At 40.3% G+C, this 19,736-nt stretch overlaps 1 protein-coding gene across 15 annotated transcripts in view; it reads right to left on the reverse strand.

Moving 5' to 3' along the window:
* The window catches only part of DGKB (diacylglycerol kinase beta), a 1,339,752-nt gene that overhangs the window by 654,409 nt on the left and 665,607 nt on the right, over nucleotides 1-19,736 (reverse strand). The window lies entirely within an intron of this gene.

Here is a 19,736-nt window from a genome sequence, read left to right on the forward strand (position 1 = left end):
ACAACCCAGACCTCTGGTACTAGTACAACGGAGACAAACATTCCGTGACTCTTTTAAGTAATGGAGAGTTCTTTGGCATTCAGGGACACTAGGCTGCTCTGCAGACTCACTGGAGGGTATGTGGGTCAGAATTCTGTTGCCCAGGGTTAGTTGGTGGACAGAACCCAAAGCATGAAGCACTACTTTCCTATTCCACCTTTCTCCACTTTAGGCAGTGACAGCTGTAAATCATTTGGAAGACTGAAAATGGTCTTTCATTAAAATAAAATAAAAAAAAAAAGCTGAGGAAATGTCACAATACGATTTACATGCTGACAACCAGGTATCATTCATACATAAAAACATGCATTTATGTCCAGTCATGCAAAAGACATCCTTTTGGCCATCAAGGAATCTTTCCATGGGTAAGAGAAAAAGAACATACAAAAAACCTGGATAAACATGACAGATTTAATTAGCGAAGTAAGACTACACAACTGCAGTTTAAATACGGTCCATACTTTATTTCTGACACCTATTCATTGTGCCTATTCCAAGACAAGGGTAGTGAACTTGAATGTCTAGTCATAAGAGCTAATGACTGCAGATTATCTGGATGACGATAAATAAGCTGAAACCTTATCACAATAAATAGTTCCATCTTATGAGAGAAGCCTCTGAAACAAGACCATATGCATCTGGCAAGGTAAACCCCGATCATCCTCTGAGGTCTGTTTGGTCATATGAAAAGTATGAGGGTGAGATGGCTAATGGGGCGAATGGCCACATGGTTCCTAATCAACCAGGAGTTACTGGAATGGAAGGAATAACCTTAACCAAATACAGCAGTCTAAAAGCCTGTCATTCATCTGTCATTCACCAGCACACCTCAACCTAATGACATCTGTTGCTCTAGTTTATTTCCTTCCACGTGCAACTTTGATAAAATACCTGTCATTTCCTTCAGCCATGTCAAGATATCCAGGAATACAATTTCATGCATTATGAAAAATCAGAAGTTAGTTTAGTAGTCACAAGGTTACTACTAAGAAAATGTGTCATTTACTGACTGTGTGATATGCCCAGGAACCACGCTGGGCACTTGACCATGAAACATCGTCTTACTTAACTCTCCCATTAACCCTGTGAAGGAGACTGCATTATTACCATTTTACAGATGAGAAGCAACCTTAGTGAAATTAATTGCCAGAGTTTCATAACTAGCAAATTTGTCCTCTTTAGTCTACACTAATAGCTTTCAGACTATTTTTGTTCAAGGCCAATAGGAAGAAAAAGTAAGGAAAACAATTTACGTCTTAATCCAGCACAAATACACACACACACACTAGGAGGTTTCCTAGACGTGCCAATATTTTCCTTCCACTGCTAACCTATTCTCTTCTATTTCGTTCTTAAAATTCTTTTGTCCAAGACCCCTTAAGTTGAATTCATTATGGGCCACAACCCACAGTTTGAAAACCAGTGCTTTACATCTTTCATTTTTACCAAAGCCTTAGTTCAAATATAACTCTATGCTTCACATTAATGCTACTTCTGTTTACCGTTATTGAAAAAGATATACACACACACATATATACATGTACACATACATACATTATAAATTGATTTCCCCCCCTTGACAAAGTGTCACTGTATAGCCAATGCAAAGTAATATGGTCACTTTTATAAACCAAGGGCAGAAAATAGAAGATAATCCTGAGCTTTAAAAAGAAAATACCTGACTACTTCTAACTAACCATCTAAAGCCTCACCAGCTGCAGGAATAAGCAGTTTCAGTCTATGATAAAAGACTTTTTGGCACTGATCCTTCACATGGCCATAACTTCCAGACTTGGAGAATACAGCACTTGAATTACGGTTGGATAAACTATGACCTAACTCATCCTGCATGATGAGCTAATCCTCTCTTCCATGCTCCCCCTTTATGGCACTGATTTAATAAATTACATTTAATTCTTTTACACCACAACTCAGCACAAAATAAGAAAGACTAAAAAGCGTGTGTTGTCACATTCATCTGGAAGAAAGACAAAAAGTATCCATTTTCACTTACATCTTTTCATTTATGATCATCTTTATTTATAAAACGAAGGTTATGGTACCTCAGTATCAGTTTTCATAATACTGAACATGAAAATTTGGAGAACATGAGTATCACAGTTTTCTGCTTGCCTTTCTTGTATGTAATGTACATACTGAACATAAACACAAATGTATAATTTAAATTTAATACTACTTTTGGTCAAGAAACATGTTACTCTACTAAAATTGTTTCTGCTTGACAAAAGGACCATTTGCCATTTGCAATTCATGATATGTTATAAACTAAAAGTTGTATGATGCTTTGAATTGCACCTTAATTTCACATATAAAAGAATTGAAAAGTTATTTAAAAAGAAATTATGGGCATATATGACAACATACAAGGAAGAATGAATCCAATTTTCCTTAAGCCCAATTTCAGCTAAATTTGAGAGGTAACATGTATACTTTTTGCAAAGATTTATAGGGTGCATCAGAGAAAACAAATAAAATGTCAAAGGCCTTTTTCACAATTACTTTACAACAACAAAAAAATAGAGAGAGAGCTGGACTACTACTAAATCTCGAGGTATTGCATTAAAAACGCTTGGGATGGTTCTTGCCCTAACCTTCTCCCTTAGATCAGCTCACTTTTTCTTATGTGATGAAAATGTTTATTTTTTCATTTAGTATTTTGAAAACAGGTCATAGGGCCTCAATCTGTCTTCATAGAGGTTATTTTTACATCTGTACTCTACCCTGTAAAATTTTTTTTCCTGTCCCTAAATTTGGCTGTAGGTCTTACCCAGTACTTACTCATCTCTCAGAAAGTACACTTCCCTGGAGAAAAGTCTTTTTCCTTTTAAGCAGTTTGTGCTAAGGGTTATACAGAAAACACAGGAGATTGCAAACGGCAAATGAACATAGCAAGCCTGGTTTCCTGCCTACAGCATCTCATGAAGTGAGATGGTAAATGGAAATCCCCAATTCTCTTTAGCAGTAATAGCCTCTGAAGAAGAGGCTCAAAAGCCTACTTCCCTTTAACAAAGCCCGTTTTAACCCATCCAATCGCTGGCGAAACTCTCTCTTCGCAACTGGAACTGTACGTGAAGCTAGGTATAAAAGCAAGGTGTATTTGTTTTGCCTCAAGCGGTCAATATTTAGTTCTGAAGATCATGTGATTGACACCCAAATTCACACATTCTCTGACTTGCCCAAGGTTATACTTCTTTAAATATTTCCCCACAAAAGTGAAGAGTATACATCTGCACATATGCCATTTATGTCCACAGACCCATATATAGCTATACACATATAATATATTTTACAAGGTACAACAAAGTACAAAATAAAGTGAAAAATAAGCATGGCAATTAGAGTCTATTAATTTTGTTGGGAATAATTAAACTGTACTCTGATGGCATTTTTCTGCTTTTATGATGATTTTATATATATGTATACATATATATAAACATTCTTCTCTGCAAAGGTTTAAGTACAAAAATAACTAACATTAGTCAAATTGAATATTGTTTATAACTAACAAATTCTTTAAACACCTTATTTTCATTGTATTCTGATATGGATACTCCATTTCTTGAAACAATGATTTTAAAGGTTCTATTCTATTAGATACATTTAATTCCAGTCTCAAGGTTCAATTATTAGCAAATCTGTCTTGGTACATGTTCAATTTCCGTCTCTGCTCCAGTTTATTTTATTTTCAAACACTAGCATTCCAGATAATGAAAACGGTAGTGTTATCTCCATTCTTTCCCGTCCTCTATTAAAATGAAATATTCAAAGCTAATAACACAAATTAAAATTCTGAAGCTATCACGCAAGAAAACACTCTGGTAATTTGGTTTTTTCAGTTTTTATACTGGTTCAATTTGCAGAAATTTGTCAGGCTTCTCAAGCAGTTTATCACATAGTATAATCACATATCGAGGTTTCCCAGGTGGCTCAGTGGTAAAGAATATTCTGGCCAGCGCAGAAGACACAGGAGATGTGAGTTCAGTCCCTGAGTCAGGAAGATCACCTGGAGAAGGAAATGGCCATCCGCTCCGGTACTTATGCCCGCAAAGTCTCATGGACAGAGGAGCCTGGCAATCCCAGGGGTCACAAAGAGTCAGACACGACTCAGCGACTGAGCATACAAGCACATCTTATTTCAAACTTCTGGCTCTTTTCAAAAAGCAGTAAAAACAAGACTTTTCTCTCAGTCCTGACCAGTATAATATTCTGCAGTGATAAAAATGTTCTGTACATTGCACTGTTTAACAGTGCTATTAACCACACATAGTTGTTTAGAGCGTGGCTGGTATTTGAGTAAAGAACTGAGTTGTTTTAATTGATTGTTGAATTTAGATTTCAGTGCTACCTTGAGCTAGTGGCAACCACAGTGCAGGCACAGTGCAGACACATTGTCTGTCCACAGGCAGTGTATTGAGAGTTGGTTGAATTAATCTCAGTTCCCTAAATATACTCTAAGTGTGGGAATTAAACCACCACATGTGAAAAGTCATGTTACCAAAATTCCTGTATTTGTCATATTAAAATGAAATCTCCATAATACTTTTTATTTTTATTTAAGGAATTAACTAATTTGGCTGTGCTGGGTCTTCATTGCTGCATGCAGGCTTCTCTCTAGCTGAGGTGAGTGGGGGCTACTCTCTAGGTGCGGTGTACAGGCTTCTCATGCGGCGCTTCTTTTTTGGCTAAGCATGGGCTCTCGGGCCCACAAGGCTTCAGCAGTTGTGGCCCTCAGGCTCTAGAGCACTGGCTCAGTATTTGGGGCCAATGGGTTTAGTCACTCCATCGCATATGGGATCCTCCTGGACCAGGAATCGAACCCATGTCTCCTGCCCTGCCAGGCAGATTCTCATCCACTGTAACACCAGGGAAGTCCCTAATAATACTCTTTAAATTTTACTATGCTCTTTCTGGATGTATGATATTGTAAGGGGGAAAAGACTACACTGAATTTGATCTTTATTCTGTATTTGCCAAACTGAAATACAGAAAAATGACCTATTTGTGAATAACAGTAATAGCCGGCATTGTTAATGTAAATTACATTTTTGAGTCTCACACGACCCAGTAAGACATATATTATTTCCATTTTGCATTCAAGAAAACAAAGACCGGTTGTGTACCCACAATTTAAAAGGCAACCTGATGCAGGATTATTTCAAGCTTTAAGTATACTTTTGTAGCGCTAGAGAGCAAAAACCAAATCGGTGAAATCTGTCTCCTGCCTCTCAATAAATGACCTTTTAAGACTGGTTTTCAAGACTCTCAAGAGTACCTATATTGATTATTTCATAAACTTCTGGAACGAAATTAGAGATCCTAGCCATGGCTGAGAGCTCTTAAATGTTCACCTTCCATTCAGATCAGTCCTTGGGCCATCTATTTAATACTGGTTTGTGAAAAGACTGTATACAATGGCTTGCATGTATGAGCATGCACACATACAAATACATATTTACCAAATCTTTACATGCATTTTCTCAGAGGGAAATGGATTATGAATGATTTTTCTTTTCGTTTAATAGGTATACAACTAGCATATCCTTTATAACCATGTTGTTGTTATGTTTGGTCACTATCATGTTTAACTCTTTTACAAGCCCATGGACTGTAGCCTAGCAAGCTCTCTGGATTTCCCAGGCAAGAACTGGAGTGGGTTGCCATTTCCTTCTTCAGGGGATCTTCCCAACAGAGGGATTAAAAAAAAAAAACAAAAAACAAAAAACACTGTCTCTTGCATTGGTAAGTGGATTCTTTACTGCTGAGCCACCAGGAAGTCCCAAACCTAAATACATATTAAAGACCTTTAGTGTTATTCATGTAAAACTAGGTTCTAGGCACAGGAGATCAAATATTGAACAACACAGATGAAAATCCCATTTTCATAGGGCTTCTGTTCTAGCGCCTAAAAGCAAATACCTAATATCATGGCATATTTTCTAGCTTGCTACTAAATATTTTTAGAACACATCACAAAGTAAACGATACCTATGATTGATTTGAAGCTCTGCAAACTAATCCAGCTGGTTTTAGAAAAGGCAGAGGAACTAGAGATCAAACTGTCAACATCCGCTGAATCATGGAAAAAGCAAGAGCGTTCCAGAAAAACATTCATTTCTGCTTTATTGACTATGCCAAAGCCTTTGACTGTGTGGATCACAATAAACTGTGGAAAATTCTGAAACAGATGGGAATACAGACCACCTGACCTGCCTCTTGAGAAACCTAAATGCAGGTCAGGAAACAACAGTTAGAACTGGACATGGAACAACAGACTGGTTCCAAATAGGAAAAGGAGTATGTCAAGGCTGTATATTATCACCCTGCTTAATTAATTTATATGCAGAGTACATCATGAGAAACGCTGGGCTGGAAGAAGCAGAAGCTCGAATCAAGATTGCCAGAAGAAATATCAATAACCTCAGATATGCAGATGACACCACCCTTATGGCAGAAAGTGAAGAGGAACTAAACAGCCTCTTGATGAAAGTGAAAGAGGAGAGTGAAAAAGTTGGCTTAAAGCTCAACAGTCAGAAAATAAAGATCATGGCATCTGGTCCCATCACATGGGAAATAGATGGGGAAGCAATGGAAACAGTGGCTGACTTTATTTTTAGGGGGCTCCAAAATCACTGCAGATGGTGACTGCAGCCATGAAATTAAAAGACACTTACTCCTTGAAGAAGGAAATGGCAATCCACTCCAGTACTATTGCTTGGAAAATCCAATGGACAGAGGAGCCTGGGAGGCTACAGTCCATGGGGTTGCAAAGAGTCAGACACGACTGAACGACTTCACTCACTTCACTACTCCTTGGAAGGAAAGTTATGAGCAACCTAGATAGCATATTGAAAAGCAGAGACATTACTTTGCCAACAAAGGTCCATCTAGTCAAGGCTATGGTTTTTCCAGTGGTCATGTATGGATGTGAGAGTTGGACTATGAAGAAAGCTAAGCAGTGAAGAATTGATGCCTTTGAACTGTGGTGTTGGAGAAGACCCTTGAGAGTCCCTTGGACTGCAAGGAGATCCAACCAGTCCATCCTACAGGAGATCAGTCCTGGGTGTTCTTTGGAAGGACTGTTGCTAAAGCTGAAACTCCAATACTTTGGCCACCTCATGAGAAGAGTTGACTCATTGGAAAATATTCTGATGCTGGGAGAGATTGGGGGCAGGAGGAGAAGGGGACAACAGAGGATGAGATGGCTGATGGCATCATTGACTTGATGGACATGAATTTGAGTGAACTCTGGGAGTTGGTGATGGACAGGGAGGCCTGGCGTGCTGCGATTCATGGGGTCGCAAAGAGTCGGACACGACTGAGTGACTGAACTGCACTGAAACTAATAAATATTATATTGCCCTTATAGGGTTTCAGGATACAAGATTTATTGGAGTAACATAATGTAAGCATTACTACTAATAATAGTACTAATTAGAAGTCTGAATTTGGCACTATAGAGGTACAAAAAATGTAATGGTAGATATATAAATGCTAGTTGGCCAGTGTATAAAAATTCTCTTATCTTTATTTCTAAAGCATATGTATGTAGGCACATAAACTGCACAGACTCTAATCATTATTATCAATAAAGTATATCTACATTAATAAATGCTCAAATATCTTTAAAATGGCCTACTGTGTGCCAAGAATCTACTCATCTCATAGTTACATCATCGTGAACTGTGTTCAGTTTGCGTTTGGGGGCAACTGCCCCGCCTATGTTTGCATGGTGGAAACTGAATAGCTTATTAGACACAAAAGACCTATAAAACTACTTTACAGTAAATACACACAAACACACACACATCCACTGAATATCCTTAAGACAGTCCTGATAAGAGTAATACTTTCTTCTCAGCACAATTAATGAAGTGTGTCTTCTGGCAAGAACATTCAGCAAGGTCATTCGGCAAAGGAACATTTTCCCAAAGTTTAAGTACCTCATTTTCACTATACAATTTTCTGTTCTTAAGTTGATTAACCTCCTTATGAACCAAAAGGATTTGCTTCACCTTTTCTGTCTAAAACAAGCCCTTGTGGTACGACTGTTTGGTTATGCAGACAATATGACAAGAATGAAATACCATTATTGATAATGGAGCATCTCAGAACAAATCCACTGTGCTGTGGCCACATCAAACAGGCAATGAGCGCGGACCCAAGATGAAAAGTACCTTAACGTTTGTCAGAAATGGTGTTTATTATTCTCAATCTTTTTTATACTCTCAACCTCATCTGCCTCCACGATAGCTTCCACACACCTGACAGTGGGTATTTTCTGCCTTACATCCTTTCCACAGCTCTCTATTTTCTTCTGGATAACATTCAAAACGCAGCATGATGGACAACGCTCTCCACCATGGGATCCTGGCTACCCAACTCATCTGTGCTCTGATCATGTCATCTGTCCCAGTCTAAATGAGTCAAAGCCCAGCCTAGGTCTCTCAGGGTACCCAAAAAGCCTACCTTCTTGCCCATTCCAAAGGCCATCAGGACTCTCATCCTGCCAGAACCCCTCCCCCAACCCTATCTCCAGGCTGAGCCCAATACTTCCAAAGTCATGACTACTATCCACTCTGGCACCATCAAAAATTACCTCCTTCTGACCCTCATCCCAGTTTCAATCAACCTTGCGAAACCTAGGACTTTCATTCATCCTCAGCCTCTACCCACAGTTCCTGATTCATTATTGCCAAAAGCACTCATTACCATCCAACCTGATATAATTTTTTTTAACTTTTTTATTAGTCTTTGTTTCCCCACTAGAATGTAAGTGACTATGGGAAGGTTAGTTCTATTTTGGTCACCGATGTACTCCCAGTAATTTTAATAGTACCTGGCACATTGTAAGTGATCAGTAAATATTTTTGAATAAATAAATATTGACCGTCTTAAAGTTTGTGCTCTGTACTGTGATGGGACACGATTTTAATATTTAAAGAGAAATGTACAGGTTGCTTTCTATCCCTGGAACTTCCAATCCACTGCCACTCATACCTACCCCTACCTCTAGCTAACCTGGATATTTTAAATTTATGGTTCAAATCTCAGACACTCCTGATAAATAGAGGGGAGTATTTATTTTACTGTTAGATAATTGATCACCTAACTGCCTGTTTTCCTCCCTGACTCTAAAGGATCCTCTGTTCCTTATGGAATTCCTGACACATAGTATGTTTTGGAAAAGAAATATATGCATGAATTAATGAATAGTAAAATGAATAATTATATGGCACAACTGGTCAATTCACTGCAAGATCTGATTTAAAGGATACTAGGAAAATGGTCTCTTTGTACCCTATAAAACAGCTAATAAGAAATAACCACCTAAATTTTACACTGACCTAAGGTCCCATCGGAGACGGCAATGGCACCCCACTCCAGTACTCTTGCCTGGAAAATCCCACGGATGGAGAAGCCTGATAGGCTGCCGTCCATGGGGTCGCTAAGAGTCAGACATGACTGAGCAACTTCACTTTGGCTTTTCACTTTCATGCATTAGAGAAGGAAACGGCAACCCACTCCACTGTTCTTGCCTAGAGAATCCCAGGGACGGGGGAGCCTGGTGGGCTGCCGTCTATGAGGTCGCTCAGAGTTGGACACGACTGAAGCGACTTAGCAGCAGCAAGGTCCCATCATATCATGGCAAATAGATGGGGAAACAATGGAAACAGTGGCAGAAATTGGGGGGGGGCTCCAAAATCGCTGCAGATGGTGACTGCAGCCATGAAATTAAAAGACACTTACTCCTTGGAAGAAAAGTTATGACCAAGCTAGATAGCATATTCAAAAGCAGAGACATTACTTTGCCAACAAAGGTCCGTCTAGTCAAGGCTATGGTTTTTCCTGTGGTCACGTAGGGATGTGAAATTTGGACTATAAAGAAAGTTGAGTGCTGAAGAATTGATGTTTTTGAACTGCGGTGTTGGAGAAGACTCTTGAGAGTCCCTTGACTGCAAGGAGATCCAACCAGTCCATAGTAAAGGAAATCAGTCCTGGATATTCATTGGAAAGACTGATGTTGAAGCTGAAACTCTAATACTTTGGCCACCAGATGCTAAGAGCTGACTCATTTGAAGAGACCCTGATGTTGGGAAAGATTGAAGGCAGGAGGAGAAGGGGACGACAGAAGGTGAGATGGTTGGATGCTATCACCAGTGTAATGGACATCAGTTTGAGTAAACCCCCGGAGTTGGTGATGGACAGGGAGGCCTGGTGTGCTGCAGTCCATAGCATCGCAAAGAGTCGGAGACTGTAAGGCTCGGAGAACCGCACTCTGAAAAGGACACTCAGGGACAGCCTCTAGTGGACTGACAAAGTTTATTATCCAATTGTGTAGTTTTATAATTTTCAGCACCACATGGCATCGCAAAGAGTCGGAGGCAACTGAGGAACTGAACAGAACTGATGGCTAATAAAGAACGTTTACTCTTATAAGGGAGATTCCCTGGTGGCTCAGATGGTAAAGCATCTGCCTGGAATGAGTGAGACCCGGGTTCAATCCCTGGGTTGGGACGATCCCCTGGAGAAGGAAATGGCAACCCACTCCAGTACTCATGCCTGGAAAATTCCATGGATGGAAAATCCTGGCGGGCTACAGTCCATGGGGTCGCAAAGAGCTAGAGACTTCACTTCACTTCACTTTTCTGTTATAAAGTTAATATTCTGGACCCTGGGAGCCCAACAGGAATATACAGAATGAGTGTTTGAAGCATCTAATAAACCATACAACCTCCTCTTCTAATTGCCCTATTATTAGAGAAAGGAAGGTTACAAATGTCACAAATATCTACTTTGAATTGCTATCTTACACAAAAAGAAGTAATATTTAGCTGAAATGCATTATTTCCAGGAATGCATGAGCTACAACAGTCACAGGTGGGAGCTAGAGACAGGCATGGATATGCCAGCTATCCTGCAAGCGGCAGATGGTGGGACTTTCACAAGGGTGCCCAGGGTGCTTCCCAGCTGCATTCTCTAGGGACCCCATCTCTCCCATCACTGCACCCCTAATATGGAACACAGCATATCCTCTTGAATTAGAATGAAGCGCTCTCTGAGACATGAAGGAATGGTGTTTGCTGTGAAATAAGGGCAGAGGAAGCATCATGCAGAAAAGTTCAGAGTCCTGAGTAAGCAAAGCTCGTGTTAAGTCACAGCTAACAGTTGGACATGAAAAGGATCTGGGTGCATGGGGCAAGGAGACAGAGAGTGAGGGCTGGAGGCCGACTATGTCAGCTGATGTGCACGCCTGCGTGTGTGCTCAGTCACGCCCAGCTCTTTGCGACTCCATGGACTGTAGCCCACCAGGCTCCTCTGTCCATGCAATTCTCCAGGCAAGAATACCGGAGTGCCTTGCCATGCCCTCCTCCAGGGGATCTTCCCGCCCAGGGACAGCACATGTATCTGGTAGGTCTCCTGCACTGGCAGATGGGTTCTTTACCACTAGGGCCATCTGGGAAACCTCCTGAGTGAGGTGAAAGTCACTCAGTTGTGTCCTCTTTGTGACCCCAAGGATTATACAGTCCATGGAATTCTCTAGGCCAGAATACTAGAGTGGGTAGCCTTTCCCTTCTCCAGGGGATCTTCTGAACCCAGGGATTGAACCCAGGTCTCCTGCATTGCAGGTGGATTCTTTATCAGCTGAGCCACAAGGGAAGCCCATGGCATGGACTTAATGCTATGAAACTCAGACTTTGTCACCTTCTTAACTGTCCTGCCCAGGCCCTGGAGGCTCAGCAAGGGCACTTCAGGAGGGGGTGTATCCAGCCTGGGGAAGGGGGTGGCAATGAGGGTGTAGGAGGGAGGCAGAAAGATTAGGACTACCTTGTACTCAGACCTCTCCCGTACCATCCCCAAAGCAAAGGAACTCAGCTTTAATTGACTTTAAATAACTAGGATTTACGTTTACTTGGAAAATAAAGGTTTAAAGAACATTCCAGCAGGTGACAGTGAAAGCCAGAACCTCAAAATAATATTATCACACTGCTGTGTTAGAAAAACCATTTTGCACACAGAAGGGTAGGGCCTGGGAGTCATGCTAACTAAAAGTCTATGACACAATGAATCAAATGACACTGGCAGAACGTTTGAGAAGAAGAAGTTACAAGGAGTAACAGAGAGCACTTTTCGATTAAATAAAAGTGAGGAGAAAAGCAGTGAAGGGTAGGGAGAGTCCAAGATTTTCAGGTAGGGAAATTGATAAATACTCAGGTTCCATTCACCAAGACAGAAGATAGGCATAGAAGCAGATTTGGGTAGAATATAATTATTTGACTTTCAGATACAATTAGTTTGATTCCTTATGGAACACTCAGACAAAGGGCTCCATCTGGAATATAGTAATATACGTTCTCCGAAAGGGTAATAAAGAGTTTTGGATTGTGTGAGAAATAACTGAGGCATTTTATGTTAGACAATGCCTGCTGTGTGTGTGTGTGATGTTAAAAAATAAATGTCATCTGTTGAGAGTAAGGGGAAAGATACGAATAAACTAAAGGAGGTTTCAAAAGTTTAATCTAATTGATCTAGGAGATGAGAACAAGAATAAATACTTTTCAGAATAGATTTTTTTTCTTTTTTTTAAAGCTGAAGAGGTGTTAAGACTGTTAATACTGGGTGTTAGCCTGTTGTTCTTTAGTTGCTAAGCTGTATCCATTATCTTTGAGACCCAGTGGACTAGAGCCCACCAGGCTCCCCTGTCCATGGCATTTCCCAGGCAAGAATACTGGAGTGAGCTGCCATTTGCTTCTCCAGGGATCTTCCCCAACCAGGGATCGAACAAGCATCTCTTGCACTGTGGGGCAGATTCTTTACCACTGAGCAACCAGGGAAGCCCGTGGGTGTTCAGTCACCATGAGTAAATTAGATAGCTAGCAGGAAGCTGTGGCGAAGGCAATGGCACCCCACTCCAGTACTCTTGCCTGGAAAATCCCATGGACGGAGGAGCCTGGTGGGCTGCCATCTGTGGGGTCGGGCAGAATTGGACACGACTGAAGCGACTTAGCAGCAGCAGCAGGCAGCTGAGGTACAGCACAGGGAACTCAGCTCTGTGCTCTGTGATGACCTGGAGGGAGGGAGGGATAGAGACTGGGAGGGAGGCTCTGAAGAGAAGGGATACACGTATCCTAATGACTGATTCATGTTGTTGCATAGCAGAAACCAACACAACCTTGTCAAGCAGTTAAACCCCAATCAAAAAATAGAAGGGAAAAGATACCTGGTGTTGGGAATTTATAGTGGCAAAAATCTGTGTATTTATGAGATTTCTCTCTGGTTATGTTGTGTTCAAATCGTAGGGACTGAAATATGGGATCATAATAGTGATCCATGACTGAGGGTTTGTGAGCCTCTTGAAAGGAAGAAAAAAAAAAGGGATTCCAAATGAGAAAACCTTTTTGTAAAGGTAATAGTTCAAGTGATAGATTCTAGAGAGGGTAAAATGAGAAATGGGTCATTGGAATAGTAAAGAGATTTGGGATGAAGGATTTGGCATTTACAATGAAGCAGAAGAGGTTATGGGAAAGGTGGAAAGATGGTACATAGGAGATACATTCAAAAACTAAGAGTACAACATGGGAACAATAGAATTAATCATCATGTGTTTAAATATGTGATAAGAGGCACTTATCGGCAACAAAATGTTCCAAAACAATATATCATCTGCTACATGAAATGCCAGGTGGATCATTAGGCTTTACAAGTTCAACAAACACAACTACCTACACACTCAAAACACTTATACCTGCTGCTGCTGCTGCTAAGTTGCTTCAGTCCTGTCCGACTCTGTGCGACCCCATAGACAGCAGCCCACCAGGCTCCCCCATCCCTGGGATTCTCTAGGCAAGAACACTGGAGTGGGTTGCCATTTCCTTCTCCAATGCATGAAAGTGAAAAGTCAAAGTGAAGTCGCTCAGTCGTGTCCGACTCTTAGTGACCCCATGGACTGCAGCCTACCAGGCTCCTCCGTCCATGGGATTTTCCAGGCAAGAGTACTGGTGTGGGGTGCCATTGCCTTCTCCTTATACTTACTTATGTTTATCTTAAAATATTTTATTCTATAAAAACTAAGTATTTTACTTTTACCAAATACATGATCATTGTTCATTAATAAGAACAATAGTTTTTCCTTTTAAAATGTATGTCTTCCTGTTAAGAAGTTCTTATTATTCAGTCTATATAATCAAAAATGGCTATCATATTCCTGATGGTAATGTGGTGATGAAACAGATGAATTCTCAGAGGGATCAACAAAGCAGATTATAGCACCTCATTATTCAATAATAATTTGTGATTTGTTTTCAAACATGAATACATCTTATGTAGATAACTTAGATTATTTTAAGTCTCAAGGAATTATATATATATATGGTTTCTGAGTCAAGGTTACCCCAGATCTTGAAAATTTTATTATTATCCAGTGTTCTTTATTTCCCAGGGGAAAAAAAAAAAAGAACTATCGAAGGTAATCCTGCAAAGTACATAGAATGAGAAAGAGTGCTACCAAGGACACTATGCACCTATGTTTTAAAATTGGAGGCCATGTTTTGAAAAGGCATCATGGTTTAATTTATTCTTGTGGTATAAGAGTTACATAGCCTACCTTATAATTCCTTTCAAGCAGGTCTTTGCAGAATGTGTGATTATCCCAAATGAAGTACAAGCTGTTAGTCCTTATTTTTTCCCCATTTTGAAACCCCATTTGATCTCTACTCCTTGTAAATTTGGCATCTTACATGTAGCACTTACTATATGCTATCTAAAGAAAAGAGGGTTTGAGACTTGAATTCCTTATGAAACTACCAAAATAATTCAACTTGTCTCTTTCTTCCAAGTCTGACACAATTAGTCTGAATCTGTTGACTCAGAGAGAGAACATATCAAAAAATATTCCCGCTGTTTGTTTTTTTTTTTTTTTCAAAAACCAAGGACAGTATTGCTTGCTCATGTAAATTTAAATAAGGGACAACTTTGCTATGTCTGAATGTGCAAACCATTTATAGAATGAAACAGAGAATACAGAAGTTTTAATCTCTAGATCCAAGTAAGAATCTGTACCATTTAAAAATATGCAGCACAGAACACTGGTAAGCTGAAACAGATACATCAGAATAAACTAAATGAATTCCACTCAGAGAATCAGCAAGTGTGGGGAGTCCTCTCACTTCATGAGATATGGGGAATTATTTGAGGAACTAAAATATTTGATGGGTAAAGGCATATTAATTGTTTAATATTTCAAAGGGATCAAAATATCACATATGAAAGGTGTACATCTGTTTTAAAAAGCAGCTGCTAAGTCACTTCAGTCGTGTCTGATTCTGTGTGACCCCATAGATGGCAGCCAACTAGACTCCCCCGTCCCTGGGATTCTCCAGGCAAGAACACTGGAGTGGGTTGCCATTTCCTTCTCCAAGGCGTGAAAGTGAAAAGTAAAAGAGAAGTCGCTCAGTCATGTCTGACTCTTCATGACCTCATGCACTGCAGCCCACCAGGCTCCTCCATCCATGGGATTTTCCAGGCAAGAGTACTGGAGTGGGGTGCCATTGCCTTCTCCGTTTAAAAAGCAGGGAACAACATAATTACTCAAGGAAAAATATATGACTTTTCTAAAAGAAAGGGAAGGCGTACAGTATAAGACTTAACAGTGTGGACTCTTCATCAGATTGCTCACTTTTGGTTTATGACTCAATCATCTATTTCTTAATTACATGTTTTATTTTTTGTTGTTGTTATTTTATTTATTTTATTCTTTCAGACTTTATTTTATTTTACTTTACAATACTGTATTGGTTTTGCCATACATCAACATGAATCCGCCACAGGTGTACACGTGTTCTCAGTCCTGAACTCCCCTCCCACCTCCCTCCCCATACCATCTCTCTGGGTCAAGTGCTAACTAGTAAAACTCCCATCACTTCTTTACCCACACTTTGATATTCTACACTGTAATGTCGGAGCAGGAAGTCTCTAGACCTGTGGCTCCCATAGGATAGCTGAGTCTCTCTCAGGGGATATGTAAGGTCAATATGGCATAAGTGTGGATTCTGAGCTGTCATTTGCTTTTTTCACTCTCATTTCCTCATGAGGGTACACTGGAGTTTTTAAGGGGTTACATGACATATATGTTGACACAGAAGCAAATGTGGTTACTCAGCTGTCTTCTATGTAGCTGGACAGTAGTCATTTCTAACAGTGTAATATAATGTATACCTTTTCATTATTTAGTTTGAAAATGATCATTTTTCATAAAGATAATATTGTTGTCAACATCTAAGGAGTTTATCCAAAGGAATATTTCATGCAAAAATGGACACAAAAAGGACAGAAAGGATATGGACTTAACAGAAGCAGAAGCTATACAAAAGAGATCTTAATGACCCTGATAACCAAGATGGTGTGATCACTCACCTAGAGCCAGACAGCCTGGAGTGCAAAGGTAAGTATGCCTTAGGAAGCATCACTACAAACAAAGCAAGTAGAGGTGATGGAATTCCAGCTCAGCTATTTCAAATCCTGAAAGATGATGCTGTGAAAGTGCAGCATTCAATGTGCCAACAAATTTGGAAAACTCAGCAGTGGCCACAGGACTGAAAAAGGTAGGCTTTCATTCTAAATCCAAAGAAAGGCAATGCCAAAAATGTCAAACTACTACACAATTGCACTCATCTCTTGCACCAGCAAAGTAATACTCAAAATTCTTCAAGCTGGCTTCAACAGTACATTAACTGATAACTCCCAGATGTTCAAGCTGGATTTAGAAAAGGCAGAAGAACCAGAGATCAAATTGCCAAATCCTTTGGACCATAGAATAAGCAAGAGAATTCCAGAAAACACCTATTTCTGCATCGTTGACTGTGCTAAAGCCTTTGACTGAGTGGATCACAACAAACTGTGGAAAATTCTTGAAGAGATGGAAATAGCAGATGACCTTACCTGCCTTCTGAAAAACCTGTATGCAGGTAAAGAAGCAACAATTAGAACCAAACATGGAACAACAGACAGTTTCCAAATTGGGGACACCAACGCTGTATATTGTCATCCTGCTTATTTAACTTATATGCAGAGTACATCATGAAAAATGCCTGGCTGGATGAAGCACAAGCTGGAATCAAGATTGTGAGGAGAAATATTAGTAACCTAAGATACGCAGATGACACCACCCTTATGGCAGAAAGCAAAGAGGAATAAAGAGCCTCTTGATGAAGATCAAAGAGAGTGAAAAAGCTGGCTTAAAACTCAACATTCAAAAAACTAAGATCATGATCTCTGGTCCCATCACTACATGGCAAGTCTATGAGGAAACAGAGAAAACTGTGAAAGACTCTGTTTTCAGGCTACAAAATCACTTAGAAGATGACTGCAGCCATGAAATTAAAACACGCTTGCTCCTTGGAAGAAAAGCTATGACAAACCTAGGCAGCATGTTAAAAGCAGAGACATTACTTTGCCAACAAAGGTCCATCTAGTCAAAGCTATAGTTTTTCCAGTAGTCATGTATGGATGTGAGAGAAGGACCATAAAGGAGGTTGAGCACTGAAGAACTGATGCTTTTGAACTGTGGTGTTGGAGAAGACTCTCGAGAGTCCCTTGGACTGCAAGGAGATCAAACGAGTCAATCCTAAAGGAAATCAGTCCTGAATGTTCATTGGAAGGACTGATGCTGAAACTGAAACTCCAGTACTTTAGCCATCTGATGTGAAGAACTGACTCACTGGAAAAAACCCTGATGCTGGGAAACATTGAAGGCACGAAGAGAAGGGTACAATAGATGATGAAATGGTTGGATGGCATCACCGTTGCAATGGATATGAGTTTGAGCAATCTCCAGGAGATGGTGAAGGTCAGGGAAGCCTGGCATGCTGCAATCCATGGGGTCACAAAGAGTCGAACACGACTCAGTGACTGAACAACAGTGGGTTGATCATTATCATTTATAGAATGTGTCATCTTTAATATGATAAATAGAAATAAATATCACACATATAAACAAAATCGTTTGGGGATCTTTAAGGATTTATGGTGTGATCACTCACCTAGAGCCAGACATTCTAGAATGTGAAGTCAAATGGGCCTTAGAAAGCATCACTACAAACAAAGCTAGCGGAGGTGATGGAATTCCAGTGGAGCTATTTCAAATCCTGAAAGATGATGATGTGAAAGTGCTGCCCTCAATATGTCAACAAATTTGGAAAACTCAGCAGTGGCCACAGGACTGGAAAAGGTCAGTTTCATTCCAATCCCAAAGAAAGGCAATGCCAAAGAATGCTCAAACTACCGCACAATTGCACTCATCTCACATGCTAGTAAAGTAATGCTCAAAATTCTCCAAGCCAGCCATCGGCAAGACATGAACTGTGAAATTCCAGATGTTCAAGCTGGTTTTAGAAAAGGCAGAGGAACCAGAGATCAAATTGCCAACATCCGCTGGATCATGGAAAAAGTAAGAGAGTTCTAGAAAAACATCTATTTGTGCTTTATTGACTATGCCAAAGTTTTTGACTGTGTGGATCACAATAAACTGTGGAAAATTCTGAAACAGATGGGAATACCAGACCACCTGACCTGCCTCTTGAGAAACCTATATGCAGGTCAGGAAACAACAGTTAGAACTGGACATGGAAAAACAGACTGGTTCCAAATAGGAAAAGGAATACGTCAAGGTTGTATACTGTCACCCTGCTTATTTAACTTATATGCAGAGTACATCATGAGAAACGCTGGGCTGGAAGAAGCAGAAGCTCGAATCAAGATTGCCAGGAGAAATATCAATAACCTCAGACATGCAGTTGACATCACCCTTTTGGCAAAAAGTGAACAGGAACTAAAGAGCCTCTTGATGAAAGTGAATGAGGAGAGTGAAAAAGATGGCTTAAAGTTCAACATTCAGAAAATGAAGATCATGGCATCTGGTCCCATCACTTCATGGGAAATAGATGGGGAAACAGCGGAAACAGTGTCAGACTTTATTTTTCTATGCTCCAAAATCACGGCAGATGGTGATTGCAGCCATGAAATTAAAAGACACTTACTCTTTGGAAGGAAAGTTATGACCAATCTAGACAGCATATTGAAAAGCAGAGACATTACCTTGCCAACAAAGATCCATCTAGTCAAGGCTATGTATTTTCCAGTCGTCATGTATGGATGTTAGAGTTGGACTGTGAAGAAAGCTGAGCGCCGAAGAATTGATGCTTTTGAACTGTGCTGTTGGAGAAGACTCTTGAGAGTTCCTTGGACTGCAAGGAGATCCAACCAGTCCATCCTCAAGGAGACCGGTCCTGGGTGTTCATTGGAAGGACTGATGCTGAAACTCTAATTCTTTGGCTACATCATGTGAAGAGTTGACTCATTGGAAAAGACTCTCATGCTGGGAGGGTTTGGGGGCAGGAGGAGAAGGGGATTGACAGAGGATGAGATGGCTGGATGGGATCATCAACTTGTTACACATGAGTCTGAGTGAACTCTGGGAGTTGGTGATGGATAGGGAGGCCTGGCTTGCTGCGATTCATGGGGCGCAAAAAGTTGGACACGACTGAGCGATTGAACTGAACTGAAGGATTTTTTTAGAAGCCTTAAAGAGTCCTAGATCAGAGTTTGAGACATACTGCTGAAGATTACGTTTCTCCATTGACTGATGGAATCTGGCTGGGTTCAGAGAGGGCATGAAAGAGACC

This window comes from Ovis aries, chromosome 4 (assembly GCF_016772045.2).
Source record: "Ovis aries strain OAR_USU_Benz2616 breed Rambouillet chromosome 4, ARS-UI_Ramb_v3.0, whole genome shotgun sequence".
Lineage (NCBI taxonomy): Eukaryota > Metazoa > Chordata > Mammalia > Artiodactyla > Bovidae > Ovis > Ovis aries.